This window comes from Taudactylus pleione, unplaced genomic scaffold, assembly GCF_031769625.1.
Source record: "Taudactylus pleione unplaced genomic scaffold, aTauple2 ptg000386l, whole genome shotgun sequence".
Taxonomy (NCBI): Eukaryota; Metazoa; Chordata; class Amphibia; order Anura; family Myobatrachidae; genus Taudactylus; species Taudactylus pleione.
This window is the reverse complement of record NW_028284787.1, coordinates 12742072-12769616: the sequence shown is the minus strand read 5'-3', so window position 1 is coordinate 12769616 and position 27545 is coordinate 12742072. Positions and strand designations below refer to the sequence as shown.

Sequence of the window (27545 nt, the reverse complement as noted above, 5' to 3'; positions counted from 1 at the left end):
CTGGGCTGGATGGGAAAGGGAAACACTGGCTCAATGGGGTGGGCACGTTTACTGGGCTGGATGGAGGTTTTTAAGAGGTGGGGCAGTGAGAAGTGGGCTGGTTGTGGATGAAAGGGTGAGGCACTGGGATGGGGGAGGGGGGTCAGTGAGATGGTGGAGGTCTCAGGGACACTGAGCTGAAAAATGGGGAGACACAGGGATGGCAGCACTTACCTGGGGTTGTTCATGCTCCATGCCCAGCATGTATGACCCCCACACACTCACTGGAGCAGCTTCCAAAGCCACAGCAGCCTCCAGAGCAGCACCTGAACTCTAGCTGCTGCTGGAATCTGGGAGGCAGGAGCTGAGGTCCAAGAGCTGGGTTGAGAGTGGTGTGGTGGTTCCATGAGGTGTGGTGCGACATGGCCAGTTGGGTGGGACTGCTGGGTCATCAGTCTCAGGCCAACACACCACTGTGAGGCTGCTGAACTGATTGGAGGCAGGGCCTCTCTCCAGCTCAAAGAACATGAGCTGAGGCTGGGCCGTCTCACCATCAGCTGTCCGGGTTACGTTTTTTTATAAAAAGTAAAAAAAATAGAAAGATTTTAGTGACCCCAAAATGGTTTAGCCCACCAGGGAAAGTCCCGGTGAAGTCTACGGCCAATCTATCCCTGCATAGATGTCTAGAATGTGAGTAAATCTTGTTATTCACCTGTGACTGAAGGCGAAGAGCACAATGAGTTCTATTCAATAGTAATATGTCATCTGAAATGGAGGGTACAATCTTCTAAATTAGTGGACTTTACTGTCTCTGGAATTTTGAGTTACTCCTCCCCTGTTGTCAAGGTCCATCTGCAATAATTGTCATTGCTTATATGGAATGTCTTGCTCTGACATCTGTTTGTAACTGACAAACTCTTCATGTTTCCCTTTTAAGACATTATCACATGAGCCTATTTCAGTAACTTCTGTTTGAATGGCTGTCTGAAGTCTAGAATTTCTACAAAGATGATTGCAGTATTGACTTTAGTGGAGGGTGCTTTCAGATTGTCATCTCCAGAGTCACAACCTAAGACACAATCTTAGGGATTGGAGGGCAGTCTTTGAGACTCAACAGTATAAGATACTTTAAAATAAGATGTAAACCATATTTTCTGTGCTTAGGCATGTTGAGCTTCGTAGGTTTGTGGAAATGAGATGATTGCAAGTTAGTCATGTGAAAGGTATCCCCATTGTAAGGTGGTAATAGGGCTTAACAGCGCCCTGTGCCGGGCCTGCCCCCTGTCATGACATTGCACATAGGGAGCATGGTCACTAGCAGTTGAGAAATGCAGCAGTGCCCAGAGTGGCAGATGTGCACATGGCAGAATCCCTGCCCTGACAAACAAATAAATGTCTTTCTGAGTTTAAGCAGAATATTCTGGCAAATTGATTAAATAGGAGTAAGAGGAGATCAGCATACAAATGACATTCAATATGGCACAAATTAGATTTTAATAATATGCATTAATTCCCTTATAGATATTGTAATGAGTAAGCAACAACATACATTCTCTCAGCAATTAAACAGTTATAACTTTAGCTGATATAGCTCCTCTTGGCTATTACTAAAAAAAATGCAATTGTTTACTCACTTCAACACATTATTCTCACAATATATATAGGAACAATCCCTTTAGCACATATTATGAAATTGTAAAATATATTATCACATAACAGACCATGAATACTACAGACTGATCAGTCATCTACTTGTAGGTGAACACAGAGTTCTTTCATTGGAGTACTCTCTTGCTAGGTGGTCACTGTCATATTATATGCATGTATTTGTAATCCTCAATAGTGAATCCACAATAGGTAAAGTTAGCATCTAATGCTGGTCATCCTTGATTCACAGAAAGCAACAGCTTCAACTTTCTGGTAATAATGTATCTGTAGCTCAGTCTTTAATTACATAACTATTTTGAGCACCCAACAATAGTTATCTTCAGCACTTAGTACAGTAATAATTATATGTCAGTATTCAGTGTACTCTCAATCAACTTGCAATATTATATCTCTAATAGCTCCCTCTCGGCAGATTAGTAGACTGAGTTGTTTTGGCTTTAGCATAAGTCAACACATGTATTGCACTGTTGGCATTTATCTACTTTATAATTCAGCCTGTGGAAGATATATTGCTTTCAGATTGCAGCTCACCTAAAATAAGGATGTCTCCCTTGCTCAGCATAACTCACTGTCAGCCTCCATGGATCCTGCTGTGGTCCTCAGCACTGCCATGCTGTCTGCACAGTGTCTAAGGGCTCTATTCACTATGTTAATTGTCGGGGTCTGAATGGACCCTGATAATTAACATACTAACAGTTGACATGAGCGCCAGAGCAATTCATCTGAAAATCAGCTGTCTCCACGAAGTGTTTCACAGCTCCTTTGAGAGCAGTGAAACTTTTATATAGTGACACTAGTGTGCTACAGGCCCCAGCATCTGGTGGAAGGAGCAGATGGAAGGTATTTTCGGAGCTCGATGAATTCTGTCCACATACTAATGTACTGTATGGGGACAGTGGACCATTCCGGGAGAGAAAGGTAAGCAGGAGATATCTGTGATACTAGTGTATGGGGACAGTGGGCCATTCCGGGAGAGGAAGGTAAGCAGGAGATATCTGTGATACTAGTGTATGAGGACAGCGGGCCATTCCGAGAGAGAAAGGTAAGCAGGAGATATCTGTGATACTAGTGTATGAGGACAGTGGGCCATTCCGATTAATGAACACACAAGAGAAACCTCAGCGCTAATGAGCCAGAGAATCAAATATCAGTGCAGCAGTAATAAAAGAGGTGATTGCCAACCTCACAAGCACAAACAATGAAGGAAAAAACTGCGCTCTGATATTAATGTTGGGACGTAGGGACAACACATTTTTATATATATATATATATATATATATATATATATATATGAAGTTTAATACCTTAAGAGAACAAACAAAAACACATATATAAGCACATAAAAATATATGACAGACCACTGCTAATTAGCTCATGTAAAACGTGGTAAGCAGGAAAAAGTATACCATACAAATTATAGAGTTGATCAGGCTCCAATAATCTGTAACACAATCTCCTAAAATAGATAAGGTGGTGGCTACACCATATCCCTAAATAAAGGTGACTATAAACCCTTGAAGCAAATTGCAATAATATAAGGCAACAGTGTAGCCTATAGCTAATTGATAGCTCTTCCCAGCAATATGTCGGTATTAAAAAGCCCGTTGAAATGATGCTGGTCAATAATATCAAAGACACAGGCAACGTGACAAGTCTCGGATGTAAATACAGAGGCTGAGCATATGTTCCAGAAATAGGTCTGTATATAGAATACAAATAAGCACCCTTATGAGCGGTCAAGAGTTACACAATGTTGTGCTGGGTACTAAGATGATAAGGAACAAACGGTGGATACCTGTGAATAACACCGTGCCGTCCCTTGATGGTTAAAGGAGACTGAGCTTAAATTGGCTCAGCATGGTATGCCAGGAATATTTGCGTCTGGCACGGCTGGATGCGCTGCAGCACACTGTCCCTCCGCAGTCGGCGTCAGTATGTGTCTCTATACTGACGTCCGTCTGGACCTTCGACCAGTAGTCACGTGGAAGTAATCCCCGTCTGGAGTGGACACCGGTGAGTGCTGTAGGCAGGTGGAGCCCGTTTTCGTCTCAGCAGCAGCTCAGCTGTGAACAGGACTCACAGAAGACAGTGCAAAACGGCTGTCAATGTATCAGCAAAATGTGTCAGTAGCGCCTGGTCTTGAATTGCGAGTAGCTACAATAGCTGGTAGAGAGCAGGAGATATCTGTGATACTAGTGTATGGGGACAGAGGGCCATTCCGGGAGAGAAAGGTAAGCAGGAGATATCTGTGATACTAGTGTATGGGGACAGTGCGCCATTCCGGGTGCGAAAGGTAAGCAGGAGATATCTGTGATATCTCCTGCATTACTTTTTTGATACATAGCCCGAAAACTTAATTTCTACAAAAAGCAGGTGAAATTGTTAATTTTCACCTGCTTTTGTATAAATTAAGTGAAGATGAATAGAGCCCTATATCACACTCTGCTGTAACTCTGCTGCGGTCCTCAGCACTCTACAGGTACTCAGCAGTCTTCACACTAGGCACCACTTCAATGACATTACTTGCTCAGTATCCTCAGACCTGCAGCACCTCACCATGCTGCTCATTGATCTTAGGGCCTGATTCAGACCCACTCGCAAGCGTCTGTCCGCTCGCAAGTGGGTCGATGTTGTGCACTGCGCATGCGCACGACGGCGGGAGCTCCGTCGTGCGCATACGCCAGACGCGACGAGCGAAGGACTTTCCTTTGCTCGTTGTGTCTGATCAAAGGGGGCGTGCTGTCGATGTTGATTGACAGCACGCCCCCTTTGGTGGGCGTGTCGGGGGCGTGCCTCCCTGACGAGGGCGTTCCCAAGGGAACGCCTACCGTCAGAAGCCGGCCCACTGACATCACTAGTGATGTCAGTGGGAGTGATTTTGGCTTTGATAGAGCCAAAATCACTCCGGCCTTTGCGGTTGAAAAACTCAACCGCAAGCTCCGGCTCGCAGTGGCGATGGTCAAGACCATCGCGGCCATCAACCTGCACGCTCGTATAGGCTGTGGGTGGTGACCCACAGCTGTACGAGCGTCCAGGAGGACGCTCCATAATTATGGAGGATGGCCCTCATTAAGAGCGTGCGCTCTGCTCAGAGCGTACGGCTCTGAATGAGGGCCTTAATCTTCTCTGCGCATGTCCAACAACAAAGTTCACTAGTTGTCGGTCTCTACGGCACTACAACGTCCATAGGCGTCTATGAAAGCCAGGGGTATCACATTTGCTGATGGTCAGAAATCATTCTGCAAAAGTATCCATGAATGAATTGAGTTCATTTTAACTACCACTTTAAGAATACTTCTAACAACTTGTATATTTCAATTGAGTATACAGTATTAATCTGTTACATACTAGGTTCACTGGACTATTTTCTGTTGTTTCTACAGAACATTAAGGAATTACAGATTTTTCACTCTTGCTGGAAAGCACTTTAGCATAATTGCTTAAATGTTAGTTTAGTTAAGGGATTGAACTAGCTCTTAGTGCAGTGAAATTGTCTCTAGGGCAAGTCTGACCTACAAAACAACTAAAGTGGAATAAAAGAACGCTGATGAATTTTAAATTGCTTGGCTACATCTGCTGTTCTTTGGTGAAAATTAGTTTATTAGGCATATTTGAATTCAAATTACAAACTGAATTAACCCCCACTAGTACTATGGAACTTTATAAGCACCTAGCTCCCTATAAATATTACTGCAGGTGTGTTTCCTTTTTTATACTAAGGGTATATTTATCACATCCCACATTTTTAAAGCAGTTCTGGTGATAATAATGATTACATGCACAAAGAGAAAATGTATATTTTCACTTGAATTTGCCAAATTTCTCTTGACAACACAAGTTCCGGTAAGAGCCATACTGAGGAATAGTTGGAAGCAATGCTATAGGTACCACTATGAGTTTGCTTATAGGTATGGACCCAGTGAGCCTAATGCGAATGCTTTGCATTCTAGAGCTTGGTAAATTTGACAGTTTAACACCCTCCATAGAAACTTAACGGTGGCTATTTTTGCAATAAAAAAATGGATGGACTACAGCAAATATCTCAGATATTTGTGGCTAGCAGCCGTCATGTATGCTTCAATTTTGTGAATACTGTATTACAGCAATTTTAAGAGGTTTTCCCGCAAAATTACTTAAAAAAATGTGTCCCTAAGAAAGAATATAAAGCAAATTCAAGGTCAGAGTACTAACTTTATTATCAAGCAATCGTGTAGTATACTAGGTAAAAAATAATGCAACCTATAATGGTAGTTACATTTTATATAAAACAAAACATTTCTATATCAAAGTACTCCAGGTATCTTCTAATTTGTATTTGTTAATTTAAATTACGATTACAGTGTAAAATGCAGCAACACAAAAAACTTTTAAAAGTGTACATTATTTTATGATAATACAAGATACCTTTTATTTACTTTTTTTCTGTGTTTCTCATTACAAGCTAAAAAAAATATTTAATGTTGATATCAGTGTGGTTGACTCATTTTCCATTTGTCACGAAATGCTGGAGCTCAGTCTGTGCTTACCGGGATCGCCGTCACTGGTCTTCACACTGTCAGACAACTGATAATGATGTCAGTGTCTCTTCCACTCCTGTGCTGGACATTGCAGTGCACCGGAGGCCACTGTGATCCTCTTGGCATTCTGACACTACATGCTGCATAATGGCTGACCACATGAACTCCAAACAAGTACTGATGTCCTGCCTTCCTCTTTTGGGGTGGCCACATGGCACTTTCTGTCTTTTATCCTTGTATTTATGTGAACAGTGACATCAGAACTTCAAATAAGCCAGAATATATAAACCTCTCTATGAGTAGCCAACATATTAGGTCCTTACCCATAATCTATGGTTTTGCTATACTATTTGTTGCCATACTGTGTTTGACCTGCCTTGTCTTGACTTCCTCTCTTTTCTGCTGTTCTGCACCTTGTACACAGGGCTGTCACGATGCAGTAATCGGGCTCTGCAATGCAAGGAGGCACTGCTGTCTTCTCCATTTGCCAAGTGCCCACTGAGATTTTGTTACCAGTGGGTGCCCGCAGGCTCCTTCCCTGCAGGTGGAGGCTGGTGCTCACTCCTGAGCTCCTCCTTCTGGCCCCCACAGTGTGTGTAGGGAGAGATGTCATGATGTCTCTCCCATAGTGCTGAGCACATGAAGCTATCTGGTAGCAGTGGGCACAGGAGTGGGGCTTCATGTAAGTACATTATGGTTTCTGTTTGGCATAATGTATAAGTGGCATTACTGTGGGCAATTTTGTAAGAGGCACTACTACTGTGGGCATTATGTGTGTAAGAGGCACTATTGTAGGCATTAACTGTATAAGAGGCACTACTACTGTGGACATGTGTATAAGGGCACTACTGTGAGCATTATGTGTATAATGGGTACTACTACTGTGTGCATTATGTGTAAGGGGCACTACTGTGGGCATGTGTATAAAAGGCACTAATGTGGGCATGTGTATAAGGGGCACTACTACTGTGGCATGTATATAAGGAGCACTACAACTGTGGCATTATGTGTATAAGAGGCACTACAACTCTGTGGCATTTTATGTATAAGGGGCACAATTGTGGGGCATAATGTGTACAAGGGGTACTCCTGTGTATTGCAACGTGAATAAGAGGCACTACTGTGATGTATCGTGAATAAGAGGAACTACTGTGAGCTGTAACGTAATTAAGGGACACTACTATGTGGTGTAATTTGAATCAGGGACACTATGTGTGGCCTAATTTGAATTGGGGGTACTATTGTGTGGACATGCCCCTTCCTTGTGAGACCACACCTCTTTGGCATGCACTGTCACTTTAAAAAGAATGGGAGGGAGCAAATTTATAGTTTCCAGGGTGTGCCGAACATCCTAGCACCAGCCCTGCTTGTACACGTGACCGGGTTCTGACTCTGGCTATACTTGACTTTGCTCATGTTTACTCCCTTACAGGGCCAGATTAACAATGGGGTGGATGCACTGCAGTTTCAGGCCCCCCATAAGATTAGGACCACAGGATCTGCAGGGCTGCTGGAGACAGAATAAAAATATAATTACTTTTACAGCCTGCTTGCTATGGCTGTCCAAGACCTGCCCACTGAAAGCACAACTCTGCACCTGCCCATCCCACCAGCAGTTGATGTACTACCAACTAATACTGGCGGCACAGTAGGAGGCTTCATAAGCCCTCCCTGTGCTGATGTTATTGTTCTGCACAATTGAGAGAGACTGCAGGACTGCTGACTGAAAACTAGACAGAGTTGAGGAGTGCCAGTCCTTCCACTAAAGGAACTAACTAATTCCAGAGCATGTAAAATGTATGGACACAGGGCCTGATTCAGACCCAGTCACAAGCACTGAACGCTCACAACCAAGTCGATGTTTGCCTACTGGGCATGCGCACGATGGAGCCGGCTGCATCGTGCACATGCACGAGACCCGGCTAGCGACGGGTGCTCCGTCGCTCCAGGTCTCGCACCAAAGGGGGAGAGCTGTCGATGGTGATTGACAGCTCGCCCCATTTGGTAGGCGGCAGGGGGGGTGGCTTCACAAACAGAGGCGTTCCCATGTGAACGCCTGCCATTTGTGGGCGGCCACACTGACATCACCAGTGATATCAGTAGGACAGCTTCCGGCTCTATTAGAGCCAGAAGCTCTCTGGGGCTTGCGGCCACGAGACCCTACCACAAGGGTATCGTTGCAAGCCCGATGGTCGCAATGGTCTTGACCATCATGATCATCATTCTGGCCACTCGCAATAGCTGGAGGGCACTCCAAAAAAAAAAAAAAAAAAACACCCTGATTCAGAGCGTCCAGCTCTGAATCAGGGCCACAGTACACTAGCAGTGGCAAATGATGATGGTCTCGGGACTATGGTGCAGCTAGGAGTGGCCAGACAACGAACACAAGCTGCAGGGCAGGAGTGACCTGGACTGTGAAACTGCAGGATTTACAGACAAGGACTTAACAGGCAAAGTACAAAAAAGGACCAGACAGGCAAGACACAGACATGGACAAGACAGGCAATACACAATAATGTGGTAGGACCACAAGCTGTAGGAACAGACTAAGGGACTGATTCAGCAAGGAACGCAGTTGCTAATACACATGCAATTGGTCAATTAATTCGCATTGCACATGCATCGCAGTGCACGTGCGCAAACTAGCAATTGGGATGGGAACTGCATTGCAGAGATATATATGAGAAACAGAGGAGAGAGGAAATTAAATGGTACACCGCACAAGGGTAACAGGAGAATTCTCTAAGAAAATTAAGAAAGACCCATTAATAACATCTGAGATTCTTATGACTCAATGTCAACAAAAGGGTGCACCCTCGGAGCAATAAACGGTAGACACAGAAAAAAAGAGGGGACAGTACTCCTAATAGATGGGGCGATAATGAAAAAACAAAACATATCATGAACGTGATTACATATAATTAAAATGCACAATAAATGTAGACCATATAGTAGTTCCTAATGGAGAATCAAACAATAAATGAGGCGTCCCTCAATGTGCTGGGAAGAACCTGATAAATTCCTAATTGATGGTATCAAATATATCTAAAGAAGAAATCAAAGACCGTGCACTTAGACTGAGGTCTGCTTTCACCAGTCATGTGAAACATCAGACTGGTGATGAGAGCCCCGTGCAATGGCACAGTGAAAAATACTAGCAGGCTGTTTCTGCTGCCAGCGTTTGGATGAGTCACAGATCTTGTTGCCAAGCAACGCAAGATGTGGATCTCCACAGCGGCTGGTGAGAGAACAGTGAGGGAGATATAAGTACCTGTTACAGGATAGTTCCCAGTGGTGTGGAGGTCTATAGGTGCGGGGGTCCCCTGTGCGCCCAGAGGTACCCCATGAGCGGTGCCTGATGCGTGTTTCACCGGGGACTTTCTCAAAGGAAGCTCGTCTTGCGGCTGGTAGCAGGAAGTAAATACTTCCTGATGAGCACTGATTGGTTGGTAAGGAATGATTGACGGAAGGAGTTACCAATCATATGCATTGTCTAAATACATTGGTTTAGAAACATAAATAGCAGTCACAATTGCACATAGCCTTGATTTTAAACGGAGCCAAAGATGTTCCTAAATATTCCACAAACCTACTAATAAAGAAAGTTAGTTTAAAGAAATATAGTCACCATAACAAACTGGGTAAGATAATAAGAGAAAAAGAAAGAGATATATCTGCTCAATACAGTGTCCGTTTACCATCAGCAGGATGCAGACACTCCATTGCCAATTGATTTAAGTGTCAACAAGTAAAAACACTTAAGATATCAAGGCAGAATCATAATTTGGTCATACTAAGAAGAATATATAATGTTGTTATTAACCCATTGGTATACAAAAATAAATAAAAAAATATAAATAAGAATAATATAAATAAAATAATATAATAATTGTAGAAATAATAAAAATAAATATGAATAAATAAGAAAATAAATTAAACCAGTAGTCAGTAACTGAATAATATTTTACAAAAAGATATATTGGTATATCAAAGTAAAATTTAATCAAGACTTATTAATAGAGGTATATGTTCATTTAATTGGCAAGTAAACTAGAACTTTCATAATAGTAGGTCTGCGGTATTGAAATGGTTAATAAGCAAGTGAGAACAAATGAATCAAGGAAATCAGTTTTCCAAACCAAGGTAGTACCTTACATTTGGCAGGTCATAGTATTTTCTCAAATATTGAGCTAGTCAATAATTTCAGAATAGACATGAAATAGGAGATGCAGAATAAATCAAAATATACTAGTAATAATGTGTATTCACTGATTACCCAAACAAATTAAGAGGGACTAGAAAAATGCAACAGCGTACAAAGAAAGATAACTTATATATTTATCCTCTGAAACAGCAAAAGATAGTGGTAAAGGTATATAAAGAATTATATCAAAAAAATAATAAAATAAAAAAAATGAAAGAATATAAACAAATATAATAGATTAGCATATATATAGAGAATAAAGAATAAAGGGGGATTTAGATATCCAAAAAGGGGCTATAGTTAATGGTTTCATTCAGTCCATGAGGATTCATGGTACCAAGTTTGAAAGTCCATTCACATTCCTTTTTTAGAAGGTCCTTCATTAAATCTCCTCCTCTAATATTCAATTGTACCTTTTCCAAACCAAACGCCGTAAGATCCTTACTTGAGCTATTATAATAATGGTAAAAGTGTCTAGCCACAGAGGTTATTTTCTTAAATTTTTGGAGATCTGTGGTCACATGTTTAATGTTACCTATGTGCTCAAGGATTTGTTGTTTAAGTGGTCGAGCCGTTATTCCTACATACCTTTTGAGACAAGTACACTCCAGGCAGTATACTACACCTGTAGGACTACAATTAATGAAATGATGAATAGAGTGTTCTTTGCCATAGCGATCCGTGATTTTATGCCTTTTCATCATGTTGGTACATGCCTTGCAGTGGCCGCATGGAAAAGATCCCATTACTGTAGGACCTTTCTGATTTGGATGTGAAAGATGGCTATGAACCATCATATCCCTGTGGTTTTTAGCTATTCTCCAGCTGATTTCCACCTTTGTACCCAATTTTTGTTGAAGACGGAGTCTTAAGAATTCTCCTTTTGGGATATTCTGGATGGTTGGGGAGAAATGATGACTGTTTCTATGTAAAAGGCTATTGGTCGCAGTAAGATTTCTATATAGATCTGATGTAAGATTCTTATGTTCATCAATATGCAGTTTAAGGTCAAGGAACGTGATTGTATTGGCATTCAGTTCATAGGTAAATTTTAAGTTCAAAACATTATGGTTAAGTTTCTTCATGAACTTGTGAAACTCTTCTACTGTGCCATTCCAAACCATCAAGATATCGTCGATGTAACGAATCCAGATGGGAGCCAGTGAGGTAAACTTTTAGTTTTCTTCATTGAAAATGTAAGAGTGTTCCCACCATCCTAAAAATAGTTTGGCGTACATAGGTGCACACACTGCTCCCATCACAGTCCCCCTGGTCTGAATGTAAAATTTGTTATTAAACACAAAGTAATTTTTATTAAGTACGAAGTCGAGGAGTTTCAGAATTAAATCATTGAAATCAGAGGTCCACTCCATATCAAGGAAAAGCTGTCATTCCCTGATCATGGTTTATGCTGATATATAAAGACTCGACGTCTATACTGGCCAACATTGAGTTTTCATCTAGCTTTAAATCATTAATTTGCCTGAGCACATCCGAAGTGTCCCTGGCATAGGATGGCAAGGTGACTACATGGTGCCTAAGATGTATATAAATAAATTTACTGGCCTGTTCAGACAGACCTCCTATGCCAGATATTATAGGTCTGCCGGGGGGTTCTTCACAATTTTTGGGTACTTTGGTATGTTAGGATGTAACACCTGTAGAAATTCATATTCAAATCTATTGATCGTTCCTTCTGATTTTGCTCTATCTATGATCATATTGTACAATGTAGTAAAATTTTCCGTCGGGTTGAACAGCAAGTGCTTATAGCACTGTTCATACCCCAGCTTGTGAAGTGCCTCCTTCAGATATTTGTCAAGGGGCCAGATGACTACATTGCCACCCTTATCAGATGGCTTAATTATAATGTCAGGCCATTCTCTAATTTCTTTCAAGGCCTTACGCTAATTTTGATTTAAATTGTGATTGACCCTCTTTCTTGTTCCTCCAATGTCATGTTGGACCAGGGTATCCAGATCCCTGTAGACCAGGTCCATAAATATCCTAACCTCTGGACTTATGTATTCCTATGGATAAAAGGAAGATTTCTTTTTACAGAGGGGTCTAATTTTGTTAATAGGATCTATTATCACCTGAGATTGATCCCCCAGATCTTCCAGTATTGCCAATGCCTCTGATTCCTTATCAGTTGAAAGGCTGGGGTGGCAGATTGTACCGATACTGGTAGTGGTAATGTTAATCGAATGTTGTTCTGGGGTAGGTAGTGTTGGCGATAAGCTCATACTGTTGGGCCAGTCTTCGATACTGGCTCCTCGATCATCAATACTGTCCTTCCTTGTGTTGGCAAAAAACTTTGTGAGAAGTAACTTCCTCCCGAAGAGATTTAAGTCCTTTTCCCATTCAAAATGATTTATCATATTGGTAGGTGAGAAAGTGAGACCCTTAGTTAGTACTGATGTATGATCAGGAGAGAGTGAGATGTTAGAGAGGTTAATTATTTGGAGATTGTTGATCATTTCCTCCTGTTGGTCCTTAGTGATTGGCATTGGTGTAATGGTGCTTCCCAAGTTCTGTTCTCTCTTCCTCATCTTCCCCCTCCTCGTGGGCCTCCTTTGATTGCCCGATATCTTGGTTTGGACCCAGGAGGACTCTCTAAAAAAGGAGACAGGTAATTGGCACTTGCTGTGCTATTTCCCGTATTATCATCTGTTTCAGAGGATTCTGTCTCAGATGATGTATACTGGTATCAGTGAGTTCTAGTCAGATCCTTGTAGTTGGTGTTTTGCCATTTAAAGATTTTTCCACTAGCAAAATCCCGTTTATCTCGTGCAAATTTAGATTTCTTTCTATAATATTTTGTTCATATTCATTGAGTTCAGTTTTAGCTTTCTCAAAACATTTTTGAAAAGGCTGGTCTTTTTCCCAGACCTCTAGTTTCTTTCCTAATTTTTCAACCTCTTTGTCACACTCTTCTAGAATGAGCAGATCATGTTTCATTAAGATCGTCATTTTTTCTTGTGAACATTTAAGTAGGCTGGCTTCCCAATCTTTTTGTAGATTAGTACTAGCTAGTTGGAAGGTATTAAAGATCCTCGGTCTAAGTCCTATAGGAGAGATCTTGTGTTTAATATAGTTTTCTATAGTAGTTAGGTCCCATTGTACTCTGGTCCTCCTTTGTAATGTCCGTTTTAATATATAGAAATCTTGTTCCCAACTAATATTAGGAATCCCTTCCGGTGTCCTATCAGAGAAGATATTATCCAACTCCTCAGTGGTATGTCGTTTATTGGTTAGCTCATTTTTCACGCTAAATCCAGCCATAGATATAAACAAATTTTTGTTCAAATATGTAATGAGAAATGGAATAAATTCTCTACCCTGTGCAAGGTGTATTCTTGAAAAGGGAGTCACCCCACAAAATGGTTAATATATATGAAAAGGCGAGAAACATAGAGGAGAGAGGAGAGAAGAAATTAAATGGTAAACCATACAAGGGTAACAGGATAATTCTCTAAGAAAATTAAGAAAGACCCATTAATAACATCTGAGATTCTTATGACTCAATGACAACAAAAGGGTGCACCCTCGGAGCAATAAACGGTAGACACAGAAAAAAGAGGGGACAGTACTCCTAATAGATGGGGCACACCTAAATAATTCTAAAACATAACTTTTAATAATAGTATAATATATCATATAAAGTGGGTCTCTGTAACGAGCAAAAGTTAAAATATGAAGACAATGCTTAGACAAAGATGAAGACAGAAGTGAAAAATATCAAAAGTGTACTTAGTGCATAGGGAACAGAGATAAACATGTTCACCTGAAGTGAATGACGGCGATAATGAAAAAACAAAACATACAAAACATATCATGAACGTGATTACATATAATTAAAATGCATCATAAATGTAGACCATATAGTCTACATTTATGGTGGAAATGAGCTGGAGAAGAGCTAAAAACCTCAGGGATATGATGGTTCATAGCCATCTTTCACATCCAAATCAGAAAGGCCCTACAGTAATGGGGCTTACGGTAGATGAGACCATACCACAACGGTCTGGTTGCAAGCCCCGATGGGGATCTTTGGGGAGCTGGGGACCCCCCAATAATGGGGTCCCCCTCTCCAGGGCAACAAAGGCCAAGGATGATAGCCCAGGGCTATCCCCAGCACAACTGTGTGGTGGGTGCCGGGTTGATTGTGTAATGTGGTGCATTTTAAATTACGTTGATGCAAAACCTGTGCTTGTTGGTTGGTATAGGATAATGGTAGCTGCTGGCACTATGGAGATAAACATTTCACACAACAATTAACATAAACAGCAAGTAGAAGGGTAAGTTGTTGGACCGGAGGGCATGGGACGCAGCCCCTCAAGAGCGCAACCCCCCCGGGCATTCATTCCGTCTGCAATATATATTATTTAAATTTTTTCCTATATTTAAAGGACACTGTTTATTATTTTATCCCACCCATTTTTATAACGTTCATTTGACCATATACTTATTTACTACCCATTCCCAAATTAGAGAACATTGTGACTTCTCAATTAATTTGTTGTAGTATGTACTAGAACCATTAAAACCACCTAACTATTATCCCTGTGTGCCTAGTATTATTAGTTCTACATACACATATTGATTGTCACATTAGGCACCTATAGAATTACGCAAACTAGCGCAGGCACTATAACTATATATATTATCATGGTGCATTTTAAAGAATATCTTCTTTTGCAGGTGAACTATAGGTCCCAGCAAGCCTCCCCCGCATGCTGGTACTTGGAAAACCACAAGAACCAGCATGCGGGGCATTTTGGGCCTACTGGTCCCTGTAGTACACCCGTAAAAGAAATATTAAAATGAACAGACACCATTTTTTAAAATAAGTTTTATTTTATCTGCACCTTCAACTGGGGGGGCGGCAGCCTTTAAGCTCTTTTTCATGGATGCCGCCATCCCAGGACTTTGGCGTCTTTGCCTGGTGAGCAGCAACCCGCCAGGGCTTTGGCGGTTTTGGCTGGCCTGCGCCAGCCCGCCAGGGCTTCAGCATCTTCACTTGGTGGACGCCAACCCACCAGGGCTTTGGCGTCTTTACCTAGTGGGCGGCAGCCTCTGTCAGCTATTTTTCGTGGCTGCCACCAAATAGGATTTTTTGTCGTCTTTGCCTGAAAGGTGCCAACCCATCAGGGTTTCGTCGTCTTCAAAAAGTGGGCGTCAGCTGCCCATTAGGACTTCTGTAGGTGGAAGAGGGGCCAGCACACAGGAGGTGGTTTGAAAGGTGCAGAGTTTGAGATGGCTGCAGGGGCGGGCTGTAGGCATGTGGGGTAATGGCAGCAGCGGTGGTGCAGAGCAGTGGTAGCAATGAAGTGCAAAGGGGCACATAGGAGAGGGGGGTGCATGGTTATAGAGGAGGTAGTGGGGGCAGGGACACAGAGGATAGTGGGCTATAGAGGAGGCCGTGGCACAGATGAGAAGAGAGTGCATGGATATAAAGGAGGTAGTGGGGGCAGGGCCATAGAGGAGGCAGGGAGGGATATAGAGGGAGTAGTTGGGGCAGGGGCATAGAGCAGAGGGTACATAGAGGAGGCATGGGAACAGAGAAGAGGGGCGTGCAGGGTTATAGAGGAGGTTGTTGGGGAAGGGGCTCAGAGGAGAGAGGGCCATAGAGGAGGCAGGGGGATAGATGAGAGGGGTTTGTCAGGGTTTAGATGAGGTAGTAAGGGCTCAAACACATAGGAGAGGGGGGAATAGAGGAGGAAGGGTAACAGCAGAGAGAGTGTAGTAGGGGCAGGAGCTTAGAGGGGAGGGTACATAGAGGATGCAGGGGCACACAAAAGGGGGTGCAGTGGTAAAGAGGAGAGGGGGCCATAGAAGTGGCAGTGGCACTGATGAGAGGGGGTGCAGGGACAGAGGGGGTAGTGGGGGCAGGGGCAAAGGATAAGGCATAGACATAGAGGAAACAGGGGCACAGAGGAGAAGTGGTTGCAGGGGCAAAGAGGAGGTTGGTGGGGCAAGGGCACAGAGGAGAGGGGGCCATAGAATTGTCAGTGGCACTGATGAGAGGAGGGTGCAGGGATATAAAGAGGGTAGTGGGGGCAGGAGCAAAGAGGAGAGGAGGGTGCAGGCAGGGCCGGATTACTAATGGGGCGGGTGGAGCTACAGCTCCAGGTCCACCCATGGAAATAGGCCCACAGCTTTCTCAGACAGTGTTGACAGGATTTTTTTTTCCTGTCACCATCCCAATCACTCACTTCCTGGCTGCCTGAAGCAATACCCATTCACACAGAAAGTGCTCAGTCCCCCAGCCGCCTGAAGCCCCGCCTACTCACAGGTCTGTCCGAAGCTCCGCCCCCCAGACTGGCTGAAGCTTCTCAACATGGATTCTGAATCCCCGTCCTGAAATCACCCAAAGCTCCGCCCCCTCATATCGTTCTAAGCTCCTGTCACCACCCAAGCAGCACCCATTCACACAGATATACCTGAGCCGTCTGAAGCCCCGCCTTCTCACAGGTCCGTGCGAAGCTCCGCCATGGCCGGACTGACTGAAGTTTCTCAACATGCAATATGAAGCCCCGCCCCAAAACCACCCGAAGCTCCGCCCCCAAACCACCCGTAGCTCCACCCCTCAGATCCTTTATTCTCCACCGCCATTCTGGGACAGGCAGTGAAACAAGGAGGCGGCAAGGTATAGCGAACTGGGCTGTCACTAAATGGGGCAGGTGGGCTCCCGCAGTAAAATATTTTGTGCCAGCCAGCCTGAGACGGCATCTTTCACAGCACAGCAGATTGCAGGGCTCTGCTGTCAGTCTGCTGGTAGCAGCTCTGCCAATGGGCAATGAATGGAATAAGAAGGAGTCAGCGTTTAGCAAGAGGAGCGGAGATACCGGCATCTAATAACAGCTCAAGGGACCAATAAGAGGCGAGTGTGTGCAAGGAATGGGAGTCCACATGAGAAGGAGAGCAGAGAATCAGTGCCTGCTGGTTTGTCGAGGTCTGGGGGTGCAGGGAGAAGTGAAACCTGCTCTGGGACAGAATGAAGTGAGTGTCTTATCTATGTATTGTGTGAAATACCTACCAAATTGGCCGCTCGGTCGGCAGGACTGCCAGTCGGCCACTGAATCAGGGCGGTTTTTTATTCTATGGCGCGGTCTCCTGGCCGCTCGCAGTGGCCAGGATGATGGTCGCGATGGTCAAGACCATCACGACCATCAGGCTTGCGACGAGACCCTTGTGGTAGGGTCTCGTGGCCGCAAGCCCCAGAGAGCTTTCGGCTCAAACAGAGCCAAAAGCTCTCCCACTGACATCAGTGGGGCCGCCCCCAGACGGTAGGCGTTCTCATGGGAACGCCTCCGTCTGGGCAGCCACCCCCCCCTGCCCGCCCACCAAAGGGGGCGTGCTGTCACTCAACATTGACAGCACGCCCCCTTTGGTGCGAGACCCGGAGCGATGGATTGCCCGTCGCTATCTGGGTCTCGCGCATGCGCACGACGGAGCCGGCTCCATCCTGCGCATGCGCTCTGGGCCACCATCGACCCGGTTGCGAGCATTCAGCGCTTGCGACCGGGTCTGAATCAGGCCCAGAGTGAGAAGTGATAAGGTGCCAGCCAATCAGCTCCCAACTGCCATCTCACAGGCTGTGTTTGAAAAATGACAGTTGGCAGCTAATTGGCTGGTACCTTATCACTTTTCACTCTGTCTCCTAACACTGCTTAGTAAGTAGACCCCTGTGTCTGTACTCAGATTAAGGTATCATATTTGATTATCTAAAATTATCTAAAATTATAGCCACACCCCCTTGCATGGTGGTCATGCCCACTTTAATGGCATAATGTGGAACCCCCCCTCTAGAAATCCTGCATTTGTCTCTGTATAGACAGATAGATCTACCAGCAGCTTGTTGTTTGATTTATTCCACTGCAGGGGCCATGGTGTGTAGCTGTGTATAACAATCACTTTGACGCTTGGTGTATTATATGACGTGTACTGACATTCTTTGTATTATACTGTATGGCAATCACTGCAATTCTGTTTTATATGGCGGTCACTGTAATGCACTCTGTATTATTTGTATATGGTGGTCACAGCGATGCTCAATGCATTTTATGGCAGTCACCGAGATGCTTTCCGTATTATATGACGGTGACAATAGCAATGCCCTCTATGGAGTTAGCCACACCCACTGCACATGCCAGACTCCTTGTGTAGACCACACCCACACCACACTGGTCATTCCCCCGCATCACTAGTCACACCGACACGGCACTTGTCACACTCCCCTGCAGCGGCACACAATAGGCCCTTTATAAATTTCAGCTCCAGGCCCATGTGTACCTTAATCTGGCACTGGGTGCAGGGGTAAAGAGGAGGTAGTGGGGGCAGGGACACAGAGGTGAGGGGGCATAGAGGAGGCAGGGGCACAGAGGAGAGGGGGTGCAGGAGTAGGCAGTAAGGAGAGGGGGTGCAGGCATATAGAGGAGGTAGTGGGGGCAGGGACACAGAGGTGAGGGGGGTGCAGGGGTACAGTGGAGGTAGTGGGGGCAGGGGCAAAGATCAAAGGGGGGCATAGAGGAGGCTGGTGGACAGAGGAGAGGGGTGTGCCAAAGTTTAGTGGAGGTAGTGGGGGCATGGGCACATAGGAGAGGGGGTGCAGAGGAATAGAGGAGGTAGTGTGGGCAGGGGCACAGGATAAGGCACATAGAGGCAGCAGGGGCACAGAGGAGAAGTGGTTGCAGGTGCATGGAGGAGGTAGTGGGGCAGGGCCACAGAGGAGAGGGTGCCATTGATGAGTCAGTGGCACTGATGAGATGATGAGAGGGGGATGCAGGGATATAGAGGAGATAGTGGGGGCAAGGGCACAGAGGAGAAGAGGCTGCAGTGGTAAAGAGGAGGTATTGGTGGCAGGGGCACAGAGGTGAAGGAGCATAAGTGGGCACAGGCACAGAGGAGAAAGGGGTGCAGAGGAGTAGGCACTAAGGGCAGGGGCACAGAGAAGAGGGGGCATAAAGGCAGGGTCACAGAGGAGGTTGCAGGCATATAGAGGAGGTAGTGGGGGCAAGGACACAGAGGAAAGGGGGCCATAGAGGAGCAGGGGCACAGAGGAAAGGGGGTGCAGAGGAGTAGGCAGTAAGGGCAGGGGCACAGAGGAGATGGGGCATAGAGGCAGGGGCACAAAGGAGAGGGGTGTGTAGGCATATAGAGAAGGTAACGGGGCAGGGGCACAGAGGAGAAGGGGGTGCAAGGGAATAGAGGAGGTAATGGGAACAGGGGCACAGAGGAGAGGGGGCATAGAGGAGACAGGGGCAGAGAGGAGATGGGGGTGCAGGGATATAGAGGAGGTAATGTGGGTAGGAGAACAGAGGAGAGAGGGCATAGAGGACTCAGGGGCACAGAGGAGAGTGGGGTGCACAGAAGAGGAGGTAGAGGATGCATGAGCACAGAGGAGAGATGGGTGCAAGGGTATAGAGGAGGTAATTGGGCACGGGAACAGAGGAGAGGAGACCAAATGCATAGAGTGGGTAGGGGCACAGAGGAGAGAGGGGTGCAGAGTTTTAAAGGAGGTAGTGGGGGCAGAGGAACAGAGGAGTCATGGGCACAGAGGAGAGTGGGGTGGAGAGGTATAGAGGAGGTAGTGGGGACAGGCCCACAAAATAGAGGGGCCATAGAGGAGTAGGGGCAAAGAGGATAGGGTAGGCTGAAAGGGCATTGGCACAGAGGAGAGGGGGTGCACAGGGGAGGAAGTAGAAAGGCAGGGGAATAATGGAGTGGGGGGGCATAGAGGAGCCAGGGGCACAGAGGAGAGTGGGGTGCAGCAGTATAGAGGAGGGGTGGGGGTAGGCACACAGAGGAGAGGGGGTTATAGAGGAGGCAGGGGCACAGATGAGAGGGGGGTGCAGGGATATAGAGGAGGTAGTGGGGCAGTGACACAGAGGAGAGGGGGACATGGAGAAGGCAGGGTCACAGAAGAGAGGGGGGCGTAGGGGTATAGAGGGTGTAGTAGGGGCAGGGGCATAGCGGAGAAGGTACATAGAGGAGGCAGGGGCACAGAGGAGAGATGCATGCAGAGGTATAGAGGAGGTAGTGGGGATAGGGTTACAGAAGAGAGAGGGCCATAGAAGATGCAGGGGAACAGAGAAGAGGTGCATGCAGGGGTATAGAGGAGGTAGCTGGGGGAAGGGGCACATAGGAGAGTGGGCAATAGATGAGGCATGGGGATAGAGGAGAGGGGTGTGAGGGTTCAAGCACATAGGAGTGGGGGTGTTAGAGGAGACAGGGTCACAGAAGAGAGGAAGGCACAGGGTTATAGAGGTGGCAGTAGGTGCAGGGGCATAGAGGATAGGGTACATGGAGGATGCAGTGGCACAAAGGAGAGGGGTGCAGGGGTATAGATGAGGTAGTGAGGGCAGGGAAACAGAGGAGAGGTGGCCATAGAAGTGGAAGTGTCACCAATGAAAGGAGGGGTGCAGGGACATATAGGGGGTAGTGGGGACATGGGCACAGAGGAGAGGTGGGTGCAGAAGAGGAGGCAGTAAGGTCAGGGGCACAGAGGAGAGGGGGCATAGAGGCAAGGGCACAGTGAAGAAGTGGGTGCATGTGTATAGAGGAGGTAGTGGGGGCAGGGGCACAGAGGAGATTGGGGTGCACAGGGGATGCAGTAGAGGCGCAGGGGCATAGAGGAGGCAGGGGCACAGAGGAAAGGTGGATGCAGGGATATAGAGGAGGCAGTGGGGGCAGGGACACAGATGAGAGAAGGGCATAGAGGAGGCAGGGGTTCCCAGCTTTAATCCCCACTGTAATCACTTACCTTACTCTCTGATGATTTTTTGTCTGTGTTTCCTTCCTAATGTCTGGTTGCTCTCTTATCTCTGTAGTGCAGTAGACCAGCAGCGACGATCTGGCAGGTCTGTCCCTGTAGCCCAGGGATCTTAGGCCCTCATTCAGAGCCACTCGCTAGCGGCAGTACGCTCATTCCGAGCAATGTTCGCACATCTGCGCATGCGTACGGTTTTTAGTACGCATTCGCGAACCAGTCAGTGCGGCTGAAAATCGTTTGTACGCAATATAGCGAGTGCCTGCTATTTTGAATGACAGAATGAGGCGTATGTGGGTGGTAACAGGGGAAGGTGCTTGAAAACGGGGAGTGGAGATCAGAACGCAGGCGTACTTAAAGGTCAAAACGGGCGTTTTATGGGTGTGCATAATTAATATAGCAGCGTCATTGACCACGTCACTTGTTTTTTTTTAACTCAGAACTGCTTGCAAAATAGCGGTTGAAAAAACCAACCACAAGAATAGCGAGCAGTTCATATCCTGTTCGATGTACTCGATTAATCTAATAAATAGCGGACATGACGTATGGTGCGAGCGGCCAGGGGGCGTTTTTAACAAATAAACGAGCGTATGTTTTGCTCGCTCGTTCAGACTTAGAGGTGTGAACAGACTGCAATGTGCGAACGGATCATTTGAATAGCCACCCCTTGTTTTTGAACGAACGAACGCAAATAGCGAACGGCTCTGAATGAGGACCTTAGACAACATGCAGTATGGCATCAAAAACTTTGCTACCTGCACTTGCAGCAGAGGCAGACTCTGGAGGGGAGGAGCAGCCGGGCTGTGAGGAAATGCTATTTGCCTGCCTCTACTCCGCAGACTTTCTTCTTGGCCGCCGGGGACTTCCTTCCTGACCACCGGGGACTTCCTTCCTGACCGCCGGGGATCACAATCATGATCACATGGCTTAGGTCCATGGCCGGTGAGAGCCACACCGGACCCAGGTGTCAGGGGGCAAGGCCTAATCATGGGAGGTGTGGCCACACCCCTTTAGAAAAAAAAGAAAAATATTATTTCAGCGGCGCTGTGCGCTGGGGAGGGGGGTGCTGTGAGCCACTCAGCGCGATTCACAGCCAATGGGTGGTGCGATCAGCGTGATTGCTCCCCCCATAGGCACAGGAGACTGCTCCGGCTGCTGCTTCAGCAGCCATGAGCAGTCTCCCAATGCAGCCCAGCACACAGTGCTAGGCTGCTGTGACATAAGAGGAAGGTGCCAGACCTGGGCCCCCACCAGGTCCCTGAAGCAAGCTTAGCCAATTAGTACCTGCTCCCCCCTCTCGGCACCACTGCCTAGGTCACAAGGCTTATGGGCCCAACACATCCTGCGATGCTGCAACTCGGCATCGCAGGATTGCTGAAGTCAAATATGTTGGATTTTGGCGATTTGACGATCGCGATAAAAAAATTATCACGATCGTCAAATCAGGGAAATTTAACTTGTCAAATGTCAGCTATCCGGCGACGGATCGCTTAACATCGATGGTGGGCGATCGGAAATCTCCAATGGGCGATCAGAAATTTCCATACATTTCCATAGACAAAAATCCTTACAGTTTCACATGTATCATCAAGGCTGCTTAGACATGCTCTGAAAATTCACAAACCTATTGAATTTCTGCCACTCAAACTCCAAAAAGCAATGAAATTATGATCATTAAGGCTGACGCCATTGCTTTTTGAAGTTTGAGTGGCAGAAATTCAATAGGTTTGTGAATTTTCAGCTAATGTCTAAGCAGCCTTAATAGGACATGTGAAACATTATTAACTATCAGGGTTTGGATTAGCAAACCGGGCCACCTGCAGGGGAGAAGAGCAACATTAGGTGTGTGGGGTAGTGGCAGCAGTGGTGGTGCAGAACAGTGGCAGCGGTGCAGTGCAAAGGGGGCTCACTGGCAGTGCGCATGCACCTAAGAAAATAGAATCAATAAGTCACAGATGCACGACTGCAGCAGTGAGATCCATCTACACGTCTATGTTAAAAATTTAATGTGTAAGATAAAAAAAAGCCCCCCCCCAAGCACAGAACCAGCCCTGGTTGCCAAAATACAGGGGACAAATGATGTAGGGGTCCCCCATATTCAATGCAACCAGCACTGGGCTCTGAGCCAGCCCTGGTTCTGGAAATACAGGGAAAAAATGCATAGGGTCCCCCTATATTTACCAGAACCAGCACTGCACTCTTTCTAATGGGGCCCCCAGCTCAAGCATCACCCCTGACCACTAATCAGCCCAGGCTGGGGATCCCTGGGCAGCTTGGGACCCCCCCATATTTTGGCAACCAGGGATGGTTCTGAAAAACCTTGTGCTGGTTCTGAAAAAAGGAAAGGGGGGTGGGTGGAGCTGGTTGTGCTTAATACTGGGGACCCCTACATCATTTGTCCCCTGTATTTAGCACAACAAGTACAGGGTCTCCAAAGCCCTGTGCTTGTTGTTTTTTGGGGGGGCGGGACCACCAAATTTTTTTTCTTTTTAAATACAGAAGCAGGAATCATGGATATTCTAGATCTGAGCCTGCATTCTGTGTGCTGCTACCTCCCCGGGTCCTAACGCCTGCCCCACCGCCAACCACACTGCGGCTCGCACCGCTACCGCTAAGGCCCACTACTGTCTTGGAGTCCTGGCTGCAGCGATTGCTTGCAACCCCTGTACCTTTCCCCCGGATCCCACTGCAGCTAATGCCAGCATCCTTCCCCCTAGCCCACCACCGATAAAGCCTGCAAACGACGGCCATCTTGGTGCGCCCAAGTGAAGCCACAGTGAATACACCTGTTGGAGACTCCTACTGCGGCTGTGCAACAAGGGGTCTCTGTCATTTGAGCAGTGGTTATTTTAATTACCTTTCAGCCCTTTCTGAAGTTTGAGAAGTGGGCTTAGGTCAATAAACGTGCACACGGCTTATGTGATAAAACATACACCTCTGGAGCCTGACTGTAACAAAGGGTTTCTTGGTCACCAGAGCAGGGATTAGGTCACTGCTCACTCCCTAGCTTGTTTGAAGCTCATAGGTTAGGCAAGAGATTTGACACTTTGCTGGTTGGTCTGTCTCTCGTTGGCCTGTAAGCCTGACCCCCTGTGGGGTTATAACCAGACTCCACTCTTTGATCCCTGCTTCAAGTGAGGAACAACTTGTACCCTGAGCGTAGGGCAATAAGTAAACACTAGCCCATCCATTAACTCTCAGTTATACAATTTGAAAAGCATTTCTCCTACAGAGAATAGATAGATTGTACATACAATGTAAACAGTGCCATTATACATTTATGGCTGGGCAGGAACACAAACTTTCAATATCCTCTCATCCAACCTTTGTTAAAAGGCTTGTCATTTCCTATACGCAGATAACATTTCATACCAAGTTAAAGAGAAAAAAAGGAACAAGTTACATGTTTATACCATTTGTATTCAGTGCAGTTATGCCCATGCGAACGCAAAATCTGTCTTTTTGCAACACTATCTATTCAATTGTGCATTCTTGAGGTAATAGTTTAAAAACTGTAACTTTTTAATTTACCTTAACCCCAAAAGCACGTACCCTGGCACAATAGCTACCTAATAAAACAAACCCCAAGTTTAAATTCGCCCCCTACCCTGAGGTATGCCTTCCCAAAAAAACCCATAGACTACAGCAGAAAAGTGGTCCTAATTGAGAATGTCAGAAAAATGTGACAGTTGGAACTTTAGATTACTCCCAAGTCCTCATTGTTTATGGTTATGCCCTGAAATTTGGCATGCAACACCGAGCGACAATTCTACCCGGCCGTGCCAAATGTCAGCTTGGTATCTCTAATAACTTTTGAGGTGTAGCCTCTTAAACACCATGCCCCCCCTCCAAAATTCTCTATGGGAGAATTGCAGTTTTTTACATGCAGCCTTAATATAAGGGCACAACTGCCTCCTAACTATTCCAGTGCATTGTGACTGAGATTGTCAGATCTGCCCTATAGCATGGCAGATCTGGAGATGCGATGTACGGTCTGCGGGGACTCACATCGGCATCATGATCATGAGTGGACATTCACGATTTGGGCATATTTTACATGATTTGTCTTCATGATTAGAGAAGAGTGGGTTCGGATCTCAGATATCCAAACCCACCCGAATTTCGGGGATCCGGGGCGATCTGAGCCAAGCTCGGATCTCCCTGCCTACTCCGGATCCATCACCCGAGGCAAAACCTTGCAACCCCGCTGTCGGGTCATGAGGTTTTGTATTGAGCGGCCTTAATGATGATTGGCTGAGAGAGCCATCTGTCACTGCTCTCAGCCAATCAGCGTTAAGCCCATTGAAAATGCACTCAAAAGAAAAAGAAGATGGCGCCCCCCCATCCCCTGCCATCTGACACCACCGGCACCCCCCGCTGCCGACACTGCTGGCACCCCCACTGGCAGCATCCCCCGCTGCCGACACCTCCACTGCCGACACTGCCGGTACCCCTAAACTGCTGCCCCACGTACTGAAGACACCATCAGCGACCCCCACACTGCCAACACTGCTGACACTCCCACACTGAGGACATCACCAGCACCCCTGCACTGCCAACACTGTCAGCACACATGCACTGAGGACTCTGCTGGCACCTCCACTCTGCCGACACAACTGGCACCATGCATTGAGAACACCCCTGCACTGACGACACAGTCAGCAAACCTGCACTGAGGACACCGCTGGCACCCACGCTCTGCCGACACTGCTGGTACCCATCACTGAGGACACTGCCAGCACCGCAGTACTGCCATTCCATGTACTGAGGACACCGCCAGCAACCCCCGCACTGCAGACACAGCCAGCAATCCTGCACTAAAGACAACGCTGGCACCCTTGCACTGCCGACATCACCAGTACCCTTCATTGAGGATACTGCCAGCACCACAGCACTGCCATTCAATGTACTTAGAACACCGTCAGCAATCCCGCTCTGCCGACACTGCTGTCACTGTAAGTGCACTATTGACGTATCCAACCAACACTGTATAACACACTGTATCTGTGTTGGAAATTAGAAGCTGAACTGCCCCATGTTAGTGCCACCCACTATGTCACTTAGCTTAGTCAGCCAGCTAGCTGGATGCAACCTTTTGGCCTTAACTAGATGAAGCAAATAATATTGTAAGGTGGTCAAAAGTGATTGTAAATTACTGGAAATAAATGTTATTGAGGGTAATTATACTGTAGGAACAAAAACAGGCCCATTTTATGTGATTTTAGCTGTTTTTATGAATTTTTTAAGAAAAAATCCAGATCCAAAACCAAAACACGAAAACAAAACACGGAGGTGAGGTTTTGGGAAAACCAATTCAGATCCAAAACCAGGGGAGATCCAGATAAAAAACCAAAACATTAGGGTCGGCACACATCTCTAGTCACGATGCGTCAGAATGGGCCAAATCGTGTAAAATATCGCTAAGTGTGTAGACACCTCAGTATCCTAATCAGGCCATTCACAAATTTGCAAAAGAATGGCGAATAACCATAAATCAATACATCAGGCTCTATCAAGTGGTGAGACAGACAACCCAGTGGCTTATCATTTTTGTTATTGGCACATCAGCTTACTTCTTTAAGATGCTGTATCATCGATTGGGTACCACCTGTAAAACTTGGTGGTGATCATGCTCTTGTCTTAAAAAAGCTTGAAGCAAGATGGATTTTTCATCTTGGTACTGTACCACCCAACGGCCTCAATGAGGGCAATCCACTCAATATCTAGCAATATATGAAAAAATGTCTTGGCGCTAGAAATATTTTGATGGTGGTAATACTAGCCTGTGGTGGTAGAGCTCAATTTTAAATGTTGTCTTTTTTGATCAATACACTGTAATGTAAAAACTTTTGTTTTTGTTTTTGTTGTTTATATTTATTTTTTGTTAGGTAGGGGGGTATATGTATTTGGATTATGTACCATGTGGTTATAACATTATTGTAATTGCTTATGCTCTCCATTAATAAATATGTGATTTTGATAAGGGTATATCCCTGTGTCATGGGTCTCTGGATGCCCCAGTTGATTAGTGCAATGGCGCCATTGTATAGTTGTTTTTCACTATCTTATAAACTTTGGTCTTCCACTGTAAAATACTTGCTGCTCTGTGACCATAAGGGTCTAATTAGACCTCCTGGCATTAACTACGATTATGGATAATTAGGTTGCTATGGTGATGACATACAATTCTGACTAAAGCCAGGTTGCCATGGTCATGGTAAGTGGGTGGGCCGTGATGATACCCACGCACCATGGACAGCGATGCTTGTCTGTCTAAGTCTGGGTGTGTGGCCAGCGGCAGTGATGTGCACGTTCCAATTGCCGGAAGCACCGTCACACTGTCTCCACTGTTCCTTATATGCGGCTCACATACCAGGAGTAGTGGTGTGATTATGCCGCTCTG

General features: G+C 45.9%; 1 long non-coding RNA gene across 1 annotated transcript in view; it reads right to left on the bottom strand.

The window, feature by feature from the left end:
• The window catches only part of LOC148507742 (uncharacterized), a 60133-nt gene extending 50571 nt beyond the window's left edge, over positions 1 to 9562 (bottom strand). Inside the window, exon 1 of the long non-coding RNA XR_015869671.1 lies at positions 9436 to 9562. This is a non-coding gene — a long non-coding RNA (uncharacterized LOC148507742). The remainder of the gene's footprint in view (positions 1 to 9435) is intronic.
• Positions 9563 to 27545: the final 17983 nt, after the last annotated feature.